Here is a 24808-nt window from a genome sequence, read left to right on the forward strand (position 1 = left end):
TTATAGGCCTACTAGGCGAAAACTTTTGAATCACGTGCCTTGGGGGATGCTGGGAGTTCACGGATCAAGGCGCTGTTTTATTTACAATCGTTACCCAGGCGCACAAGCGCGAATTTCTTTCTTCTCGCACTAAAAAGTATCAGCGACACATCTCAGAAATTATTTCGTCACTTTGACATAATTTTTGCGCCATTTTATATAATAATTGTTATATGGGGTATTATATATGAAAATGTGCGCAATTTCATGTAGTATACAACAACAAAAAACTACTCATGATTGTAGCTTTTATCAGTTTTGAAATATTTTCATATAAATAACGATAAGTGCCAAAATTTCAACCTTCAGTCAACTTTGACTCTACCGAAATGGTCGAAAAGCGCAATTGTAAGCTAAAACTCTTATATTCTAGTAATATTCAATCATTTACCTTCAATTTATGGTGAATTTATAAAAATGATATTGTTATGATACAATAAAGTTTGTTCATACTTACCTGGCAGATATATATATAGCTGTATTTTCTGAAGTCCGACAGAATTTTAAAAACTTCCGACACACGCAGTGGTCGGCCAGGTGGTTAGTACCCATTCCCGCCGCTGGGAGGCGGGTATCAGGAACCATTCCCATTTTCTATTCATAATTTTTATTTCCACTGTCCCCTGAGGGGAGGTGGGTGGGTACTTGATTATATATATCTGCCAGGTAAGTATGAACAAACTTTATTGTATCATAACAATATCATTTTGTTCATGAAACTTACCTGTCAGATATATATATAGCTGAATCCCACCTTTGGAGGTGGGAAGGGACAGAATAGAACGGATTTTGGGAAACAAATGGCATGCAGATGATTTACATCTTGGTTCCACCTGTTTAGCATAGCTGGCTTCGTGGTTACTGCCAGTAAGTCTGCTTGTGCTACTAGAGTTGCCAGGCGAGGTAGAGACCTATATAGCTGGTGCACTCCAGATGATCTGTCAACAGGGGCGAGACACGACGTGACTAGACCATATTGACCATACCATGAGGGCTAAGAAGTAAAATAAATATATATATATAAATATATATATCACCACCTGACCAACCTAGCCAAAGTTAAGGTTAAGTGTTAACTAAGGCTTAAGAGTTAAGAAGTCGCCGTTGTCGGCGACTCAACAACTAAATTAAGAGCTCTTCCTAACCATTTTCTACAGGATAGGATGAGTGGTACTTCTTGCCCCCAAGATTGTGTCTGCAGACACGTATGGCCCTAGCGAGCAGCAGATCTCATATGCCATCTTCACATCTCGCAGGGAGTGTGAAGTGAACACAGAGTTGCTTCGCTAAAACATGGTACTCAGGATGTTGCTGAGTGCCATGCTCTGTTGAAATGCTTTCCGAGGCCGCGCCCTCACCTCGTGAGCATTCAGATAAAAAGATTTCAAATCTTTGTGCAAACACAATGAAGGAGCATTTTTGAAAGAACTCCTTACACTAAAGCCAGGCTGTCTTCGATATGGGCAAGTCTGGTCTTTTTTTCGGAACACTGCAGATTGCCCGATTGACTTCGACTTTCTTGAGTTTTATGTAGATAAAACTTGAGAGACCCGACAGGGCACAGGACTCTCTCTGGCTCCTGCCCACTAACTTGTGCCATCCTTGCTTCCAAGCTCCTGGCCCACGGACAAAACGGGTTACCATTCTTAGGCCACAACGGAAGGGTTAGAGAGCACACCGCCTTGTGTTCTCTAAAGCCAAAACTTGTGACGATGGCTTAAAATCTCACTAACCCTCTTTGTCGTATCTAGGGTGGTTAGAAGAAGGCCTTCCTGATCAATGCAAGAAGTTAACAGGTAGGAGAGGTTCGAATGCTTTGACATCAAGAACTTCAGACTACGTCTAAGTTCCATATTGAAAGCTTCGATCTGGACATGCACAGTCAGTCCGTCTGTACTAAAGTCAGGAGACCGACCAGTTGACCAGTCAGACGAATCAAGGACAGCAAGGCTGTACCCTGAAGACCATAAGGCACTATTCTTTTCGCTGAAGGATGAGTGTGCTGGACTGCCTGGTCGATTCAATCTAAGCAAACCTTGGGGGTGTATCAACGCAACCCAACGTCGTCAGCGAAGCAACTCCTGACTCGAGCTTCTGGTGCCAGGAGAAAGGAGCGAGGAGCAAAAAGGCGATTCAGTCCCGAAGGAAGAATGCCTGACAGTCCAACCTGGTCTCATGTTACACGATCATCGGGGGTGTATAAACGCAACCGACTTCGTCCAACCCAAGAAACTCAGGGCTACTATATGTCGCCTGATCTCGCACGAGTGTCTGACTCCGAGAAACCAGGTGAGACAAAAAGTAGATGGTGAGCGAGGTTCGAGATTCCACAGAACTCAAAATCGTGAAGGGCTTTGTTGTTTGACAGACGCAAAAAGAAATCTGAGCCCAAAGGCCGGCAACAACATATTTGCGTATTTCTTTAATAGTTGTGACTGCCAGCTTATCCCATTCTTCAGACGGAAATGGAAGACGGTAATCTTATTCCTGTCAACATCTCGATAGTCTGAACGTAGTCAGACTCAGAGCGGAGAGGTTATAGGTACCTTTCGAGTTAGAGTAGACCGACTCTCTCGGAAAAGGTCCTTGGAAAGTGAACTAGGAAGTATGTGACCTCTGTGAATCCAGGATCCTGAAGGCCAACATGGGGCGATCAGCGTCATTGTCGCTCCCATGTGACGTCATAAATCCTCTTATTAACATTTCCCTAAGCGATTGAAAAAAAGGGGGGAAAAGAGACTAAATATCCATCCCCGTTCAATATCATAGGATGGCGTTTAATGGTACCGATCCCGGATCGAGAATAAGGGAGCAGAGAAGAAGAAGCCTCTTCGTCCTCAACATATCGAAGAGAAGAATGAAAGGGCGTCCCTAAAGTCTCCACAACTCTCAACTTACTTCTAAAGAAAGATTCCACTCGGAAGTCAATAGTTGCTGCCGTCGATCGAGACGATTCGTACGGACTTTCGCAATCCGGTAACGAACCTCTAGAGGATCGTTACATTCTACGCCTGTTGTTATGATAGGCTTTCTTTTTTTCGTAAACTCGAACAGGGACCGAGAGAAGATACTTCTTAAGATATGAGAGAGCTGTGGAATATCAGAGTTGATCTGGACCACTGGTTCCCAAAACTCGTTACGAGGACTGGAGGGACTACCGAATCGCTTTTACTTCTTTCAGATTAAGATCCAGGACATCTGAAACCCTATCCAGATGTCCGGCACCTTCTTTCTATCGCCTCAGGTGGGGAGAAACGCACTGAGAGATGTTCAGAATCATTCCTAGATCTTGAATAATATTTCAGTTTCCCGGTAGAAAAAACTGTGGTCTGAATTGCAGTCTATTCGGGGAAACAAACTTCTTCAGGAAGGAAATGGTCCCCAGCAAGCTCATCCATTCCCTCCCCGAGTATGCTACTTCCCTAATAAGGCTGCGCTTTGCCTAAGCAGGAGAGCATATAAAAGTGCAATGTTGCGGTAGACTCGTAGTTCTATACCGTGCATTAAGAGATAACTCTGTTGAACATAGTAAGGCAAAACGAATGCAACGTTTATTCATTCACGTAAGAAAATCCCCTCAATCTTAGGCTAAAGTCCGTGATTGTAGGGCAGAGTTACAGTTAGTCAGTCAATCCCGCAGGAGAGACGTAACCGCCAGCACAGAGATACGGTTAGTCAGTCAATCCCGCAGGAGAGAGAGGACGTAACCTACGGCGCATGACACCGCCCGATCTGTTACTGGCTCGGTTGGACTGGAAGACAGACACAGCGTGACAGCAGCAGCCAGCAGCTTACGAACGTCGTCTCTTAACTTTATGTCTGGGTTGCCAGCTACCCTATTCTACGAAGAAATAGGTCCGTTATTTTTTGAGCCGAAAGACTCTCAAGCTGGTATATTTAAGCGAAACAGAAAACGCTCTAAATATATAGATGCGTTTTTGTGTCGTCAGAACACTACCATACAACGGTAAAAGATAAATCGGAAACTCCTGGAAGGCTGCAGGGAGTAACGATTAAATGTCCTTAAAATAAACAATAGACCTCTCGGTTGCCATCCGAAGAGGTAACTACAGCAAGCGTATATGACTTGAACCAACCAGAAGTAAAATAACGCAAGGCAAAATATGAAATTATATCACAATAAAGTTTGTTCATACTCACTTGGCAGACATATATATAGCTGAATTCGGAAATACAGCTACATACATATCTGACAGGCAAGTTTCATGAACAAAACTTACGAGAATCGAAGCAGTCAGCTCAAGCTTCCTATGTTACTGGACATAAGCGTTCATTGACGTAGTCTACAAGTCTATTTCTTGTACGCGGTCTGCGAATGACGAATGAGAGCTCTTCCGAATCTTGTCAATAAGAGCTTATTCGCTTACGCAATATCAAATTAATGAGATGTTTGTCATGAGAACTAACCCATTTACGGGACAAAGAGATATTTTGTCAATGAGGGGGGGGATACCCACTTACTTGACAAAACGAAAGTATATTGTCAATGGGGAAAGTCACTGAATTGACAAAACGTAATCCAGGGAGTCAAGCATTTAATTTTTTCGATTCCCGTCTCAAACGAGGAAGGGGCAAGAATCCTGTTAAGAGACTGGGCTTACGGCAGGTAGAACGACGATGTTCAATTCGGCAGCGTAGTCCCGACTAGAAACTAACAAAATCTATCATCTGAAAAAACCCTTTCAGATGGGCTAAAAAGCTTGCAAAATTATCCTGGGAAGAGGAAGAAACTCTCCAACCAGCTTCCTCTCCCGTATCACAACTAATGCCTGCTAAAGCTTAAAATTTATTGGCAGTATGGCAAAGGAAGTCCTGTCTTGCGCTTTCCTGAAAAGCGTCCTTTTGATGAGTGCCTTTGCAAGAATCCCACTGAACGTTGCCGAGAGTCCTGACGTGCAGGACATCGAGCCTTACATAACCCGTAACTGCCTTATCGCAAAGTCTTGACTGCGGTAGTGGCAACTTAAATTTATTGGCCGAATGGCAAAGGTTGCGTAGAGCAAACGAGATCTTCCCTTGAGCTTTTCTTAACTCCATCCACCTATGCGAAAAGCAATATTAATTGACAGAGACCTCTTGAATTCACGAAACCGATGTCTTGCTGGGTTTCGAAGAAGAAGTTGTCTGTTCACTTTAAACTTCCTCCGAAGCACTGCCTACTTCACATTCTTTGCAGGTGAGGTAGAAGGTATCACCAGAGGTAGAGGTAAACATTCTTTAGGCCCATATCTGAAACAAGAGCTTGAAGAGTTCAACAGAAACGTTCAGCCAGGCGACACACCTGGCGTGCGCTGGTGCACGCTCGGCGTCCACTGGCGCGCGCTCGGCGTCCACTGGAACGCGCTCGGCGTCCACTGGAGCGCGAGCTCGCCCGGCGTCCACTGGCGCGCACTTGGCGTGCACCCGCGCGCGCCTGGAGTCCATCCGAGCGTCAAGGGCGTCCGCTCTCAAAAGCTTCCTGCTACTATGACTTCTTTTACGTATTCTCGGTGGAAAGACGGACACGAGTTCAGGCGACGTTCGCCTTCTTACTTCTCACTGAAACGCATAACGAGAGAGAGAGAGAGAGGACGTGAAGCGTCCTCTTCTATAAAGCTTCTATTTAGAGGGCGCGAGTCCTTCCGAAAGCTCCAACCCCTGCATGGGGAGGACGCTTCGGAGGACGAGAAGCAATCTTTCAGGATTCGTGCACGCGCACGCACTTTGGCAGTCTGGGGATTTTCATCAGAAACTGCCGAAGGCACGCCAGATCGGTGGGGGTTCCTTGTAACCCTCCTTAGGCTTTCGACATGCTCCCTCCCCGGGTCCTGGGAGTCAAGCAGAGGCGAAACGAGGCCGATCTGACGCACCCTCCACTACACAAGGGGTATCACTGCACTTCTGCACTTCACTTTTTTACTCTCTAAAGCAAGCACTTTCGATTCCTAAGATACGAATCGAAAGAGTATCATAGACAAATGGGTAACTTCCTCTTACAGACATCTTGGGCTTAGGGCCCCGAATGGCAAACACAGCCAGGGTTTAGGAGTAACAATTACAGAAGTAGCACTTCACAGCAATGAAGGAGAGCGAGCACCTCTCGTAGACATATTCATAGCCCGTAGGCCATACTACAGGGTTAGGCAAAATAAAGTCTACAGGAAGGTTAGAAGTTCACTACCCTGACTTTTGTTACTGATTAATTGCGTACATACGAATCATACGTCTTCCTTACGGAATAGACTCGTACATACGAATCTATTCCTTAGGAATAGACAAAGTCTCACACTCCTTACATGACAAATCTCAACAAAGAATCAAGACCCATACCCCTCGTACATACCAAGTGCGGATCTACCGAAGCTTTCGGTAGCCACACCCTATCTTTGCAGACAACCCCGTCTGAAACTAGCCTAACTAGATTCAGATATTTTATGCAAAAATGAATCAAATTCAAATCAATTTAACCCTCTTACGCCGGAGCCCTAAAAATCAAAACGTCTCCCGTATGCCGGGCCTGGTTTGGAGTGAGCGCGGAAGTGGAAAAAATAATTTTTTCAAAAATTTACAGCGCGCGTACTTTTGAAGATTAAGAGTTATTTTTGGCTCCTTTTTTTGTCATTGCCTGAAGTTTAGAATGCAACCATCAGAAATGAAAAATGATATCATTATATATGTAAATAATGCGATATATGGGTAAAGCGAAAAAAAAAAAATTCATACATAATTTGTTAATTCAATCACTGTGCAGAAAACGGTCAAAGCTAAAACCAGTACTTTTTTTTTGCGTTGTATTTTACACTAAAAAAGAAATGCGATCATTTTGATATATAATACATTGTAAAACAATAAAGCAACACCGGAAAAATATTATCACAAAATGATGTACGAACTTCGTAACGAGCGGACGTAAAAAAAACTGTTTATTTTCAAATTCACCGTAATTCTAAATAATGTTCTAGAGACTTCCAATTTGTTTCAAAATTAAGACAAATGATTGAATATTACAATACTGTAAGGGTTTTAGATTAGAATTGCAGATTTCGACCATTTCGAACGAGTTAAATTTGACCGAATGTCGAAATTTTAATATATATATTTTTTATATGGACATATTTCAAAGATCGAAAAAGCTACAACCTTCAATTATTTTTTATTGTATTCTTCATGAATTTGCGCACATTTTGATATATGAAACTCTATAAAAAGGCTAATATGAAAAGGAGCAAATATTAGGATAATGCCATGTACGTATTTCGGAGACTTGCGGCCGCGAATCGGCGCGCGGAGTGAAGGTAAATATATTTTTCAAAAATTCACCATAAATCACAATATTGTTTTAGAGACTTCAAATTTGTTTCAAAATGAAGAAAAATGACAGAATATTACTAGGCCGTAAGAGTTTTAGCTTACAATTGCGTTTTTCAACTATTTCGGTAGAGTCAAATTTGACCGAACGTGGTGTTTTTTCTATTATCGTGATTTATATGCAAATATTTCGAAAAAAATAGAAAGCTACAACCTTCAATCCAGTTTTTAGTTGTATTCTAATTCATGATAAATTACGACACATTTTTCAATATATAAAACTTTGATGTAACAGCTAATTTTAAATGGTGCAAACATTTCGACAATCGCACAAAAAAATTCTGATTTTCGGAAGTACCGCCATGCGAACTTGGTAATGTTTTTTTTTTCATAAATTCACCATAAATCGAAATATTGTGCTAGAGACTTCCAAGTCGTTGCAAAATGAAGGTAAATGATTGAATATTACTAGAATATAAGAGTTTTAGCTTACAATTGCGTTTTTTCGACCATTTCGGTAAAGTCAAAGTTGACCGAAAGTTGAAATTTTTTGCACTTAACGTTATTTATATGAAATATTTCAAAACTGATAAAAGCTACAACCATGGGTTGTTTTTTGTTGTATTGTGCATGAAATTGCGCACATTTCCATATATAAAACTTTATGTAACGGCAATTTAAAAGGGTGCAAACATTAGGACAATCGCACAAAAAAATTTATCGGAAGAGTTATCGCACGAACGTAAGGAAAAGTTTTTTCATAAATTCACCATAAAATCGAAATATTGTGCTAGAGACGTCCAATTTGTTGCAAAATGAAGGGCAAAGTGATTGAATATTACTATAATGTAAGAGTTGTAGCTTACAATTGCGTGTTTCTCGGACCATTTCTGTAGAGTCCCCCCAAAAAAAGTTGGGGGGGGGGGGGGGGGGGGGGGACCGGAAGGTTGAAATTTTTGCACTTATCGTTATTTATATGAAAATATTTCAAAACTTATAAAAGCTACAATCATGAATATTTTTTAGTTGTATTGTGCATGAAATTGCGCACATTTTCATATATAATACTTCATGTAAAGGATAATTTAAAATGGTGCAATAATTATGTCAAAGTGACGAAATAATTTCCAAGATGTGTCACTGATACTTTTTAGTGCGATAAGAAAGAAATTCGCGCTTGCGCGCCTGCGTAGCGATTGTAAACAAAACAACGCCTTGATCCGTGAACTCCCAGCATCCCCCAAGGCGCGTGATACAAAAGTTTTCAGCTGGTAGGCCTATAAGTATTTTTCCGCGAATTTTTAAAAAAACTTTTTTGAGCCGACGTATGATACGTCCAATCGGCATACGGGAGACATTTTGACTCGACGTTTAATACGTCCAATCGGCGTAAGAGGGTTAAGATAGCGTATGCCTAGCCACAAATCCCACAAATCCAAGTAAATAAATCAAAAGACAATTAGGATACTTAGCGGCAATGAAAGTTTCCAAAAATCCTCAAGACGGAGGTAAACTTGAAAACAGGTTGTTTTCAGCACCAAAGCGACAGAAAAAATTATGAATAGAAAATGGGAATGGTTCCTGATACCCGCCTCCCAGCGGCGGGAATGGGTACTAACCACCTGGCCGACCACTGCGTGTGTCGGAAGTTTTTAAAATTCTGTCGGACTTCAGAAAATACAGCTATATATATATCTGACAGGTAAGTTTCATGAACAAATAAACTTTTTCCTTACGTCCGTGCGGTAACTTCCGAAAAAATCATAAATTTTTTTGTCCGATTGTCGTAATGTTTCCACCATTTTAAATTAGCCGTTACATAAAGTTTTATATATGAAAATGTGCGCAATTTCATGTAGAATACAACTAAAAACAACCTATGGTTGTAGCTTTTATCAGTTTTGAAATATTTTCATATAAATAACAATAAATAGAAAAAATTCGTCCTTTAACTTGACCAAAATGGTCGAAAACTGCATTTGTAAGCTACAACACTTACATTCTAGTAATATTCGATCAAATACCTTAATTTTGCAACAAACGGGAAGTCTCTAGCACAATATTTCGATTTATGGTGAATTTTTGAAAAGTCTCCTACCATAATGCTGCCGAACTGGGGTAGTAAAGGACAAGGAGTAAGTGTATAGTCAGCCTGTCTGTATTAAAGTCAGGTGACCGACCAGGTGATCAGTCAGACAAAATGAGGACAGCAAGGCTGCACCCTGATGACTTTATCAAGCACTACAACGACACCTGCTCTCTCACGAATGTCTGGCGCCAAGAGAGAGGAGCGGTTATTGACAACTCTTTCCCTGAAGGATGAGTGCCTGAACTGCCTGGGGGATTCAAAGCTAAGCAAACATTGGGGGTGTATCAACGCAACCCAGCGTCGCCAGCAGTGATATCGGCTCATGAGCAACTCCTGACTCAAGCTTTCTGGTGTCAGGAGAAAGGAGCGCAGAGCAAAAGGCAACTCAGTCCCGACGGATGAGTGCTGGCAGTACAACCTGGTCTCATGTTAAACGATCATCGGAGGGTGTATCAACGCAACCGACGTCGTCAACAAGAAACTCAGGGCTACTAAATGTCGCCTGATCTCGCACGAGTGTCTGACTCCGTGAAAACAGGTGAGACTAAAAGTAGATGGTGAACAAGTCACCAGATGACAGCAGATGATCCATCGACTAATTCTCTGTCCAGAAGGACAATGGAAGAAGCATGAGTCGTCAGGACAAGCGAACCAGAGGCTAGTCCTAGGTCGGCATCGACTTTGGGAGAAGCATAGTCGCCAGTGCCGACAACCCAGTGGCTGGTCCCATGTCACACTGACAATGGAAGTCAGCGCCTCAAGCAACTTGGCGACTGAGACGTTCTTCATAAAAGCTACTGATGTAGCAACTGCTCTAATACTGTGTGCTCTCGGCGTCTGGCCCTCGCAGGAAGCCGAACCACCAGTTTTAATAATAAGATCTCTGACATTTCGGATGACGAGGACAACCTTGAATGCCCTTCGTCCGGCGTAAATAGCATGAGAGCGCCCTAACAGGGCAACAAAGTTGGTCAGCAACTTCAGCATGAAAGACCTGGGAATGGGATTATCAGACGATTCAGTCTTTGCGACAAATTCGGGAAGGTATGACAAAATCATGTCTTTTCCAGATCTGGCAACCAGAAAAGAGAGTGCTTACAGTTCACCCACCCTCTTGGCTGTAGCCAGCAAGACAAGGAAGAGTGTCTTAGAAGAGAGGTCCCTAAAATTGACCGCATTCAGAGGCTCAAATGGAGGGAACCTTAAGGCTTGAAGGACTTTATTAATGTCCCATGTCGGAGGAGAACACTGCAGACTGGGTCGAGATATGGAAAAGGATCGAATTAAATCTCTAATGACATAAGATGAAGAGATTTCAGGAAGCCTTGCCTTAAAAACATAGGAAAGCATCTACCTATAGCCCTTAATGCACAAAGGTGACAGGGGCCTGTCATTATGTAAATGAACTAAAATCTCCGCTACTTTCGGTAAGGAAGGTCTAGAAATTGAAATCGCTTGAGACTTACACCGTCTGTAAACCGACCATTTAGCCTGATAATTTACTCTGGTTGATTGCCGTCTGGCAAGAGCAAACTGTCGAGCCACTCTGGAGGAGAACCCTTCATGCTTGGAGAATCTCCTGACAGTCTCCAAGCATGAAGATGAAGCATGTGGAGCCTCTGATGGAACCGATAAAAATGGGGTTGTTTAAGATGATCTAGTCTCTCTGTCAGACAAATGGGGGGCTCCACCAGTGCTTCCAGTAGGTCGGGAAATCACTCCTTCTGTGGCCAGAAGGGGGCGATTAAGGTGAGATCCAGATGCTTGGTTGCCCTCACTTTGTTGAGGACTGACCTCACCAGAGTGAACGGAGGAAATGCATAGGCTTGACGGCCCTCCCAGTCCTGCAAAAGAGCGTCTGTCCCGGCACTCTGAGGAGTCTGGTAAGAGGCAAAGAAGATCTGGCACCGAAAATTCAGTGGGGTGCAAACAGATCGACTGTGACAGGCCACATCTTCCTGAGGCTGTCGAAGACTTCCTGGCAAAGTGTCCATTCCGACCCTTGAACTTCATTCAGTCTCGACAAGGCGTCTGCTAAGACGTTGTGATGGCCCCGGATAAAATGAGGGACCAACGTAATCCCTATCTTCTGCCAAACACAGGATTGATCGTGCTTCTTGAGTGAGAAGGTCCAACTGTGTGCCACCTTGGTTTCTTAAGTACGAGACTGCTGTGGTGTTGTCGACGAAGATCGCAACAACCAACTCCAACAGTTGATCCTGAAATGAAAGAAGCTCTAGGTACACTGCCCTTAGTTCCCTCCAATTTACTGACATGATCCTCTCTTCCTCTGACCAAAGGCCTGAAGCGGCTTCAGAGCCAAGGTGCGTGTCCCAACCTTGATCCAAGGCGTCTGACCAAAACATTGGGTCCGGCGGAACTGAAAGAAGAGACATCCCTGACTTGAGGCGGTGAACTTGCATCCACCAACGGAGATCCTTCCGATATTGTGGAGAGGAGGCGACTATCGTGTCCTTGGACACGATATCCCACGACTGGCGAAGTGTAGACTGAAGGGACCTCATTCTGAGACGACCTCCGGGAACCAGTTGGATGAGGGATGACAAATAGCCCAAGAGAGTCCTCCAAAGAGAAACTGGCTGCATTACAGAGGACAAAAATTCTTCAACCAGACTTAGAAGCTTGTCTATCTGCGTCTGAGAGGGAGAAGCCCTCAAAATCTGGGAATTCAAAACAATCCCCAGATAAGTCATGATCTGGCAAGGGATTAGACTGGACTTGTCGAAGTTGATACGAATTCCCAACTCGACACAAAGAGACAGAACTATCTCCCTCGACCAAAGACATTTCTCTAGAGATTTGGCCTGGACTAGCCAATCTTCCAGATACCGAAGCATCCTTACATTTAACTGATGCAGAATAGCCGAAACAGGAGCCATCACCCGAAAAGACCTGTGGAACAGTGGTGAGGCCGAAACAAAGGGTCTTGAACTGGAAAACTCCTGAGTTCGTGAACAACAATCCCCAGATAAGTCATGATCTGGCAAGGGATTAGACTGGACTTGTCGAAGTTGATACGAATGCCCAACTCGACACAAAGAGACAGAACTATCTCCCTCGACCAGAGACATTTCTCTAGAGATTTGGCCTGGACTAGCCAATCTTCCAGATACCGAAGCATCCTTACATTTAACTGATGCAGAATAGCCGAAACAGGAGCCATCACCCGAAAAGACCTGTGAAACAGTGGTGAGGCCGAAACAAAGGGTCTTGAACTGGAAAACTCCTGAGTTCGTGAAAAACCGAAGGTAAGGTCTGCTCTTTGGATGGATGGGGATTTGCAGATAAGCATCCTGCAGATCGATGGAAATCATCCAGTCCCCCATCCTGACGGATGAAAGAACAGTCTGAACCGTCTCCATCCGGAACTTGGACTTTAGAATGAACTTGTTCAAGACCGAAAGAGGGAGGAGCTTGCTCTATGGCATCCTTCTCCAAGAAAGCTGAAAGCTCCTTCTCTAATGCTTGACCCCTGATTGAGTGAGGGGAATAACTGCTGAACTCGAGAGGACAATTGGAAAGTGGAGGTCTCGAAACAAAAGGGATCTCGTAACCTACCTTCAGGACCTCCACTACCCAAGCATCCACTGCTCTCTCCTGATGAATATAATTGAAAAACGCCTTAACCTTGGAAAGTCCTAAGCCGAACCCATTGTAACCCGGGGACTGCCTGTATATATATTCTTATAATGTAAGTTTTGTACTGCAACTATAATTTTGGTAATATGATTAGTAATTCACCTCAGAAACTGTGTACGTATAATGTTATGAAATGTATGTTTTTGTGTTCAGATTCCCACAAATAAAGATAACATGTTAAGTAGTGTAACTTTTCATTTTTAAACATACATAAGGCGGAGAGAGGAAAGAGTAACGTAAGACAGACAGAAGGAGTAAGGTTGTTATTCACATCTTGAAAATACCTTAGCTAAGCAGATTTTTTATCGTCCTAAAGCGGCTCCTATAACAAAACAAGGGGGCCTTGATCATAGACATATGTGAACGCAGCCAGAGGCCCCTACTCGATATCCCTATAGAGATGATGTAATATGTTTTCGTCTACATGTAGTATACACTCAACTAGACCCATTCACCCTAATACGCATATAAAACTTTCATTCGCTTTTGAGATGTAGCGCGTGTGTTAGAGTGTAGCATTGCTCTCAAATCTCTCTCTCTCTCTCTCTCTCTCTCTCTCTCTCTCTCTCTCTCTCTCTCTCTCTCTCTCAACTCTCTTGCGCTCATTATTATATAATTCTTAGTAATATATGTGTTGTTTGTGGAATCTAACCATAGTGTTATTAATATTATTTTTGTGAAGGCGCCCACGAAAGGTTGAAGATTGTAACAGGCCTTTTCTTTTGAGGGAGAAGTTGCAACTGCGTATAAAAAGTATTTTACAAATGTTTTGAAGTGCACTTTGAGGTTTTATTTTACAGTTTGGATAAAATTATCATTTTCAATACATTTTTCTTCTGCTTTGTTCTTTTGACATGACCATTTTATATGCTTAATGTTTGTACTGTCAATGCTTTAATTGTTTTCATATTATGCATTATGTTTTTTTGCAATGTCTTTATTTTGTTTAATTAGTTTGAATAATATTCTATTGTGTAATTGTTTGAATCTAACACTCGCAAATTAATTTGTATTTAATTAAATTTCATTTCAAATTTAATTATTGCTTTATAATTTAATTTAATTAATTTTCTTGATAAACTTTAATTTTGCTTAATAATTAATTCAAGAATTAATTAAACTTTTGTTTTCAAGTAATAACAATTTCCCTGAGACTGTGAATTTCACTTAAAAATTTTGAATTTAGAAATAAATTTTTTTATTTAAAATTTATATGAGCATTTTATTATACCACCAGTATTATATTTTAGTTTTGTTTAGGTAGAAATATAGAGTGGTAATTGTGCCGTTTCCCTCAAATGAATCAGAATTAGGGAAATACTTAATTTGAAATTGCAGGAGTGATGCCCTTTAATTGAGATTACCTCAAATCTATTTTAATGAGCTTAGACTGATTGTTTTCTTGACTGTTCAGTACTATAAGGGATCATTGTTACCTTTAGAGTATTCAGTCGTTTAGTATTTGTGATGAAGGGTCAGGTGTCTGGATGTAGTGAGGTAAGCAATAACCAAGTGCTTGATCAAACTGTGCCCCAAGTACAAAAAACGACTAGCTCCGGCCAGGAATATTCATATCAGACTAGTCTTGGACAGTGCAGTGATAGTTTACTGCATAAACAGAGGAGGCTCCAAGTCGAGCCAAATAAATCAGGTGATGATAGTAATCTTTTCGTTGGCATTGAAACATCATTGACACCTGTCAGCCACTCACCTGGCAGGAGTACGAAATGTCATTGCGGACTCACTGTCCAGAACAACTCCGCTGGAGTCGGAGTGGTCCTTGGACGCAAAGTTATTCAAGGGGATTTGCCTACAAATTCCGGGCCTTCAGGTAGACCTGTTCGCCACGGAGTCCAACCACAAACTTCCGTGTTATGTGGCTCCCAATTTTGATCCTCTGGCTCACGCCACAGATGCGATGTCCATAGACTGGAACAATTGGCAGAAGATTTACCTATTTCCGCCAATAAACCTGTTGATGAAAGGGTATCCTAGACCCAGGAATAAAAGGGTCTCTTGAGCTAACAAGTACAAATGGTAAGTGTAGTAACCAAATACTTGGCAATTTGGGTTAACAAATATTAATGGTGTTCAGACACAGATCTTTGGCTACTTCCCCCAAGTATTAATGGTATCCAGACCCAGATACTCTGGGCCACTTCGTCAATATATATATAATATATATATATATATATATATATATATATATATATATCTATATATATATATATATATATCATATATATAGATATATGACAATTTGTCCAAAATTGCATTTTTCCTAACTATACCAAAACAAATTGAGGTCCTTTTACAATAGGAAGGTACTAGCGGCAGCTGGATAGGTCGTAAGCTCGAACAAGGGGTTCGGTAGTTAACTGCTTGTCCGACAGGCGCGCGCGCGCGACTGGGAGGTAAACAAATCACTTTTGCTTTGGCCCAAGCAAAAAAACTGCAGAGTGAGGGGTGGCATGAGGTGGGGCTATGTGTAAAAGGACCTCAGGTTTGTATAGTTAGGAAAAATGCAATTTTGGACAAATTGTCATTTGTTCCGACACGGCATACAAACCTTCGGTCCTTTTTACAATAGGAAGACTCACTTCTTGGGGGTGGGAGGAATCTGAGTCTTTTGTGAACAGACTGGTGTTCGCCCAACCTTGGAAGCCTCCCTGGTCGTAAGAGCGAGGGAGGGATCCAAGCCTCTGTCCGATTGATCGGGGTGTGCACCGCAGGATCAATGGTCAGACCTCTGGACCGAGTACTAAGAGAGAGGCATGCGTATCTCTTCGTACCAGCAATGCAAGAACTTGTTCCTGTACAGGAGCAAATATAAAGTCATGGGTTTGACTCTTGTAGGCATCCACTTCCCCCCCTTGTAGAAGGAAGTGGTGGATATTCTGCTCCTATCCCTAGTGAAAGGGATAGGATGGGGCTCTGTCATATAGCTCCAACCCTGCATCTCGTCCTCATCCAGCGTAGAGTGACGACCATGGCCCTCTGCCCACAGGTAGAGGGGAAGGAAAAGACGGGAAGAGAGAGCCAGTCACTCACTCACTCACACATCCATCCACACAGTCACACCAGACTCGATGCTGTTCAGCCTGCTGAGTGGGTATTGGGTTAGCTACACAACTTGTTGAGCAGCCACCGCGGGTCCCAAGGAAAAGGTATCCAAGGACCGTGGGCAATATCCCGAAGTTAGAAGGACGTAAAGGTAGTCTGGTTAGACCAGACCCCTGCCTTCAGGACCTGCGCCACGGAGAAGTTCTTGCGAAACGCCAACGAGGGGCCAATACTTCTGACTTCGTGAGCTCTCGGACGGGACGTACGGATGTCGTCACTACCATCAGCTCATACGCCCTCCTGATGACCTCACGCAGCCAGAATGAAAGAGTGTTCTTGGATACTTCTTTCTTGGTGACCCCGGTTGCTAACGAAGAGGCGTCGACACTCAGGCCTGAGGTGTCGAGTTCTCTTCAGATAGCGCCGTAGCGCCCTCACAGGACAAAGCAGCATCTCATCCGCATCATTATCGGTGAAGTCCAATAGGGAGGGAATCGTGAATGACTCGAACCTGTCATCAGGGACTGAAGGTTTCTGAGTCTTCGCAACGAAGTTCGGGACGAAATCGAGCGTCACGGATCCCCATCCCCTGGAGTGTCGTACATCATAGGAAAGACCATGAAGTTCCCCTACTCTCTTCGCCGATGCCAGGGCCAGCAAGAAGAGGGTCTTGAGGGTCAGATCCCTGTCTGACGACTCTCGGAGTGGCTCGAACGGTGTTCGAGTCAGACTCCTAAGGACGAGAGTCAGTCCCACGCAGGGGCCTGAGTTCCCTGGGTGGGCAAGACCTTTCGAAGCTCCTCATAAGCAAGGAGATCTCGAACGAGTTCGAGATGTCCAACCCCCTCAGTTTCAGGACGAGCGCCAAGGCGGCTCTGTATCCTTTAACTGTGGGACTGAGAGGAGCTTCTCTCGGCGAAGAAAAACGAGGAAATCCGCTACCTGCTGAAGAGTGGCTCTGAGGAGATATAGACCCCGTCTACGACACCAACCACAGAAGGACGGCCCACTTCCCCTGGTACACAGCTGCAGAGGACTGCGGACGTTTCCCGCCATCTCTGTTGCTGCGCTACGAGAAAAGCCTCTCGTTCGCAAGAGATGGTGGATAACAGCCAGCCGTGAAGACGTAGGGACTGGACTGCTCGGTGGTACCGCTCGACGTGTGGCTGGCGAGAAGGTTGTGCCAAGGGGGAATCTCTCTCGGTTCTCCTGCGAGAAGAGCCAGCAGGTCCGGATACCAAATGGCCTGTGGCCATTTGGGAGCCACCAGGATCATCCTGAGATTCGGGGTGACCTAGCGCTCGACTGATCACCTTGCGAATCAGGCTGAACCGGGGGGGGGGGGGGGGGGGGGGGGAAAGGCATAGGCGAAGAGGTTGTCTCCACCCCGGGAGTTTGAAGAAGAGGTCCTCCCCTTGCAGCTGCCCATGGGTTCCGGCACGGCCGAGAAGAACACCTGGAGCTTCCTGTTGTGCCGGGTGGCGAAAACAGATCCACGACTGGTCGCCCCCACAGGTCGAAGAGCCTTTCCGCCACGTCCTGGTGTAGAGACCATTCGGTCCCTATCACCTGATCCCGACGCTGAGCGTGTCTGCTACTACATTCCTCTTCCCTGGAATGTAGCGTGCCGACAGCTCTATTGAGTGTGCCTGAGCCCACTCGTGCACCTGCCGAGTCAACTGGTACAACGGGAGAGACACTAGGCCCCCCTGTTTGTTGACGTAAGCCACCACCGTGGTGTTGTCGCACATCAACACCACCTGAGTGTCCCATCAAGCGGTCCTGAAACTCTTGGAGAGCGAGGAACGCTGCCTTGAGTTCCAGAACATTGATGTGAAGGTGCTTGTCGTTCTCGTCCCACACTCCTGAAGTCAGCAAACTCCTCCAGGTGTGCGCCCCATCCCTCGGTCGATGCGTCTGAGAACAGCTGCATGTCCGGCGGGGGGAGTGCGCAGTGGCACTCCTCTTAAGAGGTTCCTGTCGTCGAGCCACCAGGCTAGGTCCTGCCTCACCTCCTGCTGTCAGTTGACCACTGGGAAAGCTTGTTGGGGGGATCAGTCCGCCTGTTTGGACCAAAACTCTCCTTTAGTCACCAATGAAGAGACCGCAGGTGAAGACGCCCGTGAGGGACTAACTTCTCGAGTGACGACAGGAGTGTCCGATCACGACTTGCCATCGCTGAGCTACCTGTTCCTGCCGAGGACAGGAAACTGGTTGGCTGCCTCCCTGAATCTGCTGATCCGCGAGTCTGCGGGGAAGACTCGCCCTGCTACCGTGTCGATCAGCATACCCCACGGGTACTTCATCCAAATCCTATGCTTGGGCTCGAGATCGGACTTCTCGAAGTTCACAACGATCCCCAGATCGCGACAGAACTCGAAACAGTCGATCCCTGTCCTGTAGCAACTGCGAGCGGGAGCTAGCCAGGACTAACCAATCGTCGAGATACCTCATCAAGACGTATCCCGTGCGAATGGGCCCAAGCAGAACACCAGAGTGAACACTCGCGTGAACACCTGTGGGGCGGTTGAGAGACCGAAGCACAGTGCCCTGAACTGTTACACCGTCCCGTCGAGGATGAAGCGGAGGTACTTTCTGGAGGACTGATGAATGGGTATTTGGAAATACGCATCCTTCAAGTCCACTGAAAGCATGAAATCGTTCTCCCTGATGGAGTCGAGCACTGAGCGTGCCGTCTCCATCGTGAACCGGGTCTGGCGAACAAACCGGTTCAGGGGAGAGAGATCTATCACCGGGCGCCAGCCTCCCGTAGACTTTTCCACCAGGAAGAGTCGACTGTAAAAGCCCGGTGACTGATCCGTGACGATCTCTAACAAAGCTCTCTTGCAGCATGGTCTTGATCTCCTGTCTGAGTGCTACGTCCTTCGATGACCCTGGAACGTACGACTGCTGTTGGACCGGGTTGGAGGTGAGGGGTGGCCGAGATTCGAAGGGTAATAGATATCCCTCCCGAAGGACATCTTACAATCCAGGTCTCGGCGCCGTAGCGCTGCCAAGTTGCCCAATGGCTGGCCAGGCACCCCCCCCACTTCTTGGCAGCAGGTGAGGGGGAACAAAAAAAAAAAAAAAAAAAAAAAACCCGGCCCGTCACCCCCTAGCGGTTTCCCCCACCCTTTCTTCGACTTCTTCCCAGAGCCTCCACGGGTATGAGGAGGGCTGGCGGGAGGAGGGCTGGTTACGGCTCCCCTTGTTAGAAGTCGAAGAAGAAGACAGAGTCATTTCTCGGGGCTTCGACGCAGCAACCGTCTTAGCAGCCGAGGAAGCGCTAGCCGAGCTCTTAGACTTGGCCGCAGTCCGAGGCTGCCCAGAAGCCTTCGAGACTGGCCTGGTGAAACCAGACGGTCACTGTCATCAGTGCGTCGTCTGTCCACCGCAGCGTCCACCATCTCTCCTGGGAAGAGAGACGTGGAACTCCGTAAAGGTCCGTTTCTAAGCCCCAACGCCGCCTCACGCCCGGCCGCCTGGAAACCGAGTAAGGACAGTGTCCCTTCGTCGGAGAACCAGGTTGGCCCACAGGTTCACCGTCTGGTGGGCAAGGAAGGAGATGGCTCTTCCCCCAGACTGGCAAAGTCTCCTGAAGGCCAGTCATTCATCGGGAGAAATTCCCCCGGAGTTGGCTGCGACCTTAGATACTGTGAGGGACCACAGATCTAGCCAGGAGGAACGGCCTGGAAAAGCTGCCATTGGCGGTAGGATTCCAGGGCCCCGAGGTGCCATTCTTGCTGCGAGAACCACAAGTTCTCGGACAGGAGCTGTTGCAGAGACACACCCGGAGTCAACCTAGCTAACTCCGGGTTCACCTGAGTTTGGCGGCATCGGGTCTTCAGATGGCACGTAAAAACCCCGTCGATGTCGTAGCAGAGGAGGTGGAAGCAGCTTGCTCGACCTGCCGGACTTGAGCGAACCGTCTTGTCCGGAGACAAGCGATTCAACCTGGTCCAGCACTGAGTCCGCAAGCTCGGAACGCGGCAAACCCACCGTCGGTCTGGGTTCCTCTTCGGGCCCCAGAACGACTCGAGCCGGGACGTGGGCTCGGATGGTGGGAAGCGGCGATCCTTCCCCGAGGTCGTTGTGCTGACGAATCAGCGCAATAACCTCGGCAAAGTTCCTCTGGATCTCGGGCGTGATAGCATCCTGTGGAGTCGGACCGTCCAGTCCCTCAAACAGGAGTACCTCCCGAGACCCTCCTCCCTCAAGGAGAGGAGCAGCGACAGCCCCCTCTCGGTCTCCTCCAACCACCTGTGCGTACGACCTGGCTGGTCCGAGAACCGAGCCTGGTACGTACGACGACGTGGCGGGATCCTGAGGGGCGCACCCCTCACGATCACTCCTCAATACCTCGCCCCTCCCGGTGTAACCCGAGGAGGTTGAAGGTATGGGAGAGGCAGACCTGACGCTCTCTCCTCGCTTACTGGCAGAACCAGCGGGCTTGGAGGAACTGCAGGCGATCGCCAACCCGCCCCGGTGGCGATCGAGCTGCAGACCTAGTCGAGCCGTCTCGCTGTGGAGAACGGCTGGACCGAGAACAGCGGCCCGGTCTCGTGTGTCAGAGGAGCTGGTGCTGGTCGCCGTACCCGATCGCTCTCTGTGAGAGCGACGGTCAGGCGACGGCGAGCTCCACTGTACGGTGAGATCGGTGCGTATCCTCACGGTGCGTCAGTTCGCTGGTACCAGCCGTGGCTGGTGCCGGCGAACGGGGGGACCTCTTCACAGCCTCAGCCCGTGGCCGGTCATGGACCGTCACGTCCGCGGGTAGCCAGCCGCTCGCCGTGAGAGCGAGAGCTGGTCTGGTGAGAGTCGCGTGAGCGGCTGTCACCAGTCTTCCGCTCCGTGCCGTGAACCTGACGCTGAGCGGACTCAGAGGTCTGGTTCTGGCTGCACGGTCGCTGGTAGGCGACCCGTACACTCGGTACCTCTCGCGAACGAGCGGCCGAGCCGGATCCTGCTGCTGTGGCCGAACCACTAACAGCAGGTGAGGAAGTGCCGGTGTTAGCCGGCACCCCTCTGGTCCCGTAGTCTTCTTCCTTGCGGGAGGAAGAGGAGGGCGGGTCCTGCTCACCCGAAGGAGCAGGGCGACCAGCGGAAGAACCCCCCGTCTCACCAGAGCGAGAACGGGGCCCTTAGAAGCTCCGAAGGAGACTTCTTAGGGGGGGGGGGGGGGAGGCGACCTTCTTCTTCTTAGGCGGGGGAGCCTTAGAAGAAGAAGGGGAAGAGGGGCGGCAGACGACGACGACGACGAAGAAGACGATGAAGACGACGACGACACCTTCCTCCTCTTCTTCTTCTTCTTCGTCAACCTCCTCAGGACCGACGTCAGATCTGTCATCCAGGACGGAGCCGGGGCTGCTGTTGCCGAAGCAACAGGGCCCGGACGTACCTGTCCGAACAGACCAGCATCGGGAGCAGCGGCGCCAGGAACAGGAACAACATCAGCAGGTGCGAGCATCACAGGAACGGCAGTCGAGACGGCAGGAGGCAGGAACAGGAACAGCAGCGGTGGTCACGGCAGGTAGGCAGGCTGTTAGCTGGTGTGGGCGGTACAGATGGTCGAACCAGCGGCACAGACGTCATCGGCACCGGTGGGAGGTCAACCAGGGCGAGCTCTTCGGGCACATGAAGTCCGGTCGTGGCAGCACGGCAAAACCCAGGTGGCGGCATCACACTCCCCAGAGTTACGGCGACTGGCCCCTGCACCGATGTTGTGGGTGTTACAGAGACCGCGTGCCTGGGTGTACACCAGGTGAGGAGGTGACGCGTAGCCGGGTGTTGTCAGGGTCGTGGTGGTGTGGTGTGACCGTTGCATGAGTAACCGCCACGGAGCCAGCCAGATGATAGAGCAGCCCCTGGACACTCGGCACGCCCTGCAGCCCCAACGATGCCCACACCTGTCCGAGGTCATCCTTCACGGCAACCGCACCTGAGGAAAAAGGCAAAAGTTGGGTGATTAGAAGGATCCTCTACCCGCTCGCGCGACAGAGCGGATAGAGGACCCAGAATACAACTCTACGTCAGGGTATCTAGCGCCTCCTCCACACTCGACACGTCAGGAGAGGAGAAGGACCATAGACACCCCCCCGAACCCGGAAGGCGCGAGAGTGGAAGTTGAGCGGGCGGCAGGAAAGAAGACGAAGTGTCCGTCACCAAAGGAGTCGCGGGAGAGCTTTCCGACGACTCCTTTGCAGGCCTTCGCTTCTTCCTGCCCTCATACAAAGTCCACTGCGCCTCCGACCAGTCATTACACACATCACAGGGCTCGGCACGGGGTGCATTCGCGCCCCCGACACCGAGCACACAAAAATATGAGGGTCAATCTCCGGGAACGATCTAAAACTTCCCGCATTTGCGCCCTTCGATACCCGGGGCAAAGTCTCCTTGGGGTAGCGAGGCGAGGAGATTCCATCATTATTCACTTGAAAGCCGTAATTAATATATAAAGAGAGAATAATTGTACTTACAATACTCTTTCATACACAATTACAACCAAACTTAGAAAGCAAACGACGAGCAGGCGCGGCAGAGAGCGAAACACAACGTCCATCCACTGTGAGGCCGAAAGCAAAAGTGATTTGTTTACCTCCCAGTCGCGCGCGCGCGCCGCCAAGTCTGGACAAGCAGTTAACTACCGAACCCCTTGTTCGAAAGCTTACGACCTATCCAGCTGCCGCTAGTACCTTCCTATTGTAAAAGGACCGAAGGTTTGTATGCCGTGTCGGAACAAATAATATATATATATATATATATATATAGATATATATATATATATATACGTGTATATATATGCTCTGGGTTACACGGACCAATCTAGCTAGTAAAGAATAAAAATAACCATAAAAAATTTGGTTTGTATACATAACATTACTAATAGGATATATTGTATCTGGTTCAACTTAGTCAAAATTGTCTTTACCCCCTCATTCATTCACTCCTAGCACTTTACCACATGCCGTTAAGATCATGTAGGGGCTCATCAACATTACTGAGAGACCCATCAACTGATCTAAAAATGCTCTCAGTACCAGAGGAGCTGCACTAATTCAAAATATGTTACAGAAAACCACGAGGCACCATCATCCTTACAAAACAAAAACAAACTAAAATCATCAGCAATTCAAACGTAAACGGCAAACCTGGTGAACATAACATAAAATGTCTGTCCAACCAAGTGACTGAAGACAAACTGATGCAAATAATCAAGTGAATGGATGATTCGCCCACCCCTCCTTCATGAACTGTTCAACAATTACTTTCTTAATAAGCTTGAAAGACCAAAGCTAACCCATATAAAAGACAAAGATTTGTATTTTAGCTGGAAAAAATTCTTTTTATGAACTTCAAAATCCAAAATACTCCAGCCAGTCCAAAAATGCATTGGAAATAAGCTATATTTTGGCCTACGCAAGTTAGACTTCATTTGGCATAGGCTTACTTAGTCTTACAGTTTTTGGTTTTTTAATAACCAATATAGCTTCCATTATCTACTTAATCAGTTAATACAGTACATATACTGTGAGACTCACATTAATAGCCAACACAGACTCTAATACCAGAAATTGTTAAAAGATGGTCATTCTGGCATATATTCCAAAGGGAATTTAGGGGTAAAGTAATTAAGTTATGTTTTCATAAAAAAAATAGGAAGGTTTGCAATTTTTTTTACGTCTCATTTTATTGCTTTAGAGGTGTTACCATTGGGAGGGGAAACAGGAGGTTTGGTGCCCTTGCCAGTTAGGCGCAAGTGTGCAAGATTAGGTAGGCGAAGATGATTTTTTTTTTATTTCACTTTAAAATGACAATTTGTCGAAAATTGCATTTTTCCTAACTATACAAACCTGAGGTCCTTTAACAATAGGAAGTAGCTAGCGGCAGCTGGAACGGTCGTAAGCTTCGAACAAGGAGGAACGGTAGTTAACTGCTTGTCCGATCGTCGAGCGCGCGCGACTGGGAGGTAAACAAATCACTTTTGCTTTTGGCCCATGCAAAATACGCAGAGTGAGGGGTGGCATGAGGAGGGACTTTATGTTAAAGGACCTCAGGTTTGTATAGTTAGGAAAAATGCAATTTTCGACAAATTGTCATTTGTTCCGATACGTAATACAAACCATCGGTCCTTTAACAATAGGAAGACTCACTTCTTGGTGGGAGGAATCTGAGTCTTTTGATGAACAGACTGGTGTTCGTCCATCCTGGAATGCCTCCCTGGTCGTAAGAGCGAGGGAGGGATCCAAGCCTCTGTCCGATTGATCGGGGTGTGCACCGCAGGATCAATGGTCAGACCTCTGGGCCGAGTACTAAGAGAGAGGCAAGCGTATCTCTTCGTACCAGCATTGTAAGAACTTTTTCCTTACATGAGCAAATGTAAAGTAATGGGTTTGTCTCATGTTGACATCCAACTTCCTTCCCTCCCCCTTGTTGGAGAAACGTGGTGGATATTTACTCCTATCTCTAGTTAAAGAGATAGGATGGAGCTCGTTTGAATAGCTTACCTGCATCGGACTCCTTTCCAGCAAGGTAACGACCGTATCCCTCTGCCCACAGGTAGAGGTAGAAAAAGATGGTGAAGAGAAGCCAGTCACTCTCTCATTCACGCATTCATTCTCCCAGTCATACCAGGAATCGATGCTGTTCTGC

The 24808-nt window shown here is 46.5% G+C and overlaps 1 protein-coding gene across 3 annotated transcripts in view; it reads right to left on the reverse strand.

Moving 5' to 3' along the window:
- LOC135211181 (uncharacterized) overlaps positions 1-24808 on the reverse strand; it is a 138796-nt gene that overhangs the window by 104624 nt on the left and 9364 nt on the right. The gene's annotated exons all lie outside the window — the stretch shown is intronic.

This window comes from Macrobrachium nipponense, chromosome 4 (genome assembly GCF_015104395.2).
Source record: "Macrobrachium nipponense isolate FS-2020 chromosome 4, ASM1510439v2, whole genome shotgun sequence".
NCBI classification, from domain to species: Eukaryota; Metazoa; Arthropoda; class Malacostraca; order Decapoda; family Palaemonidae; genus Macrobrachium; species Macrobrachium nipponense.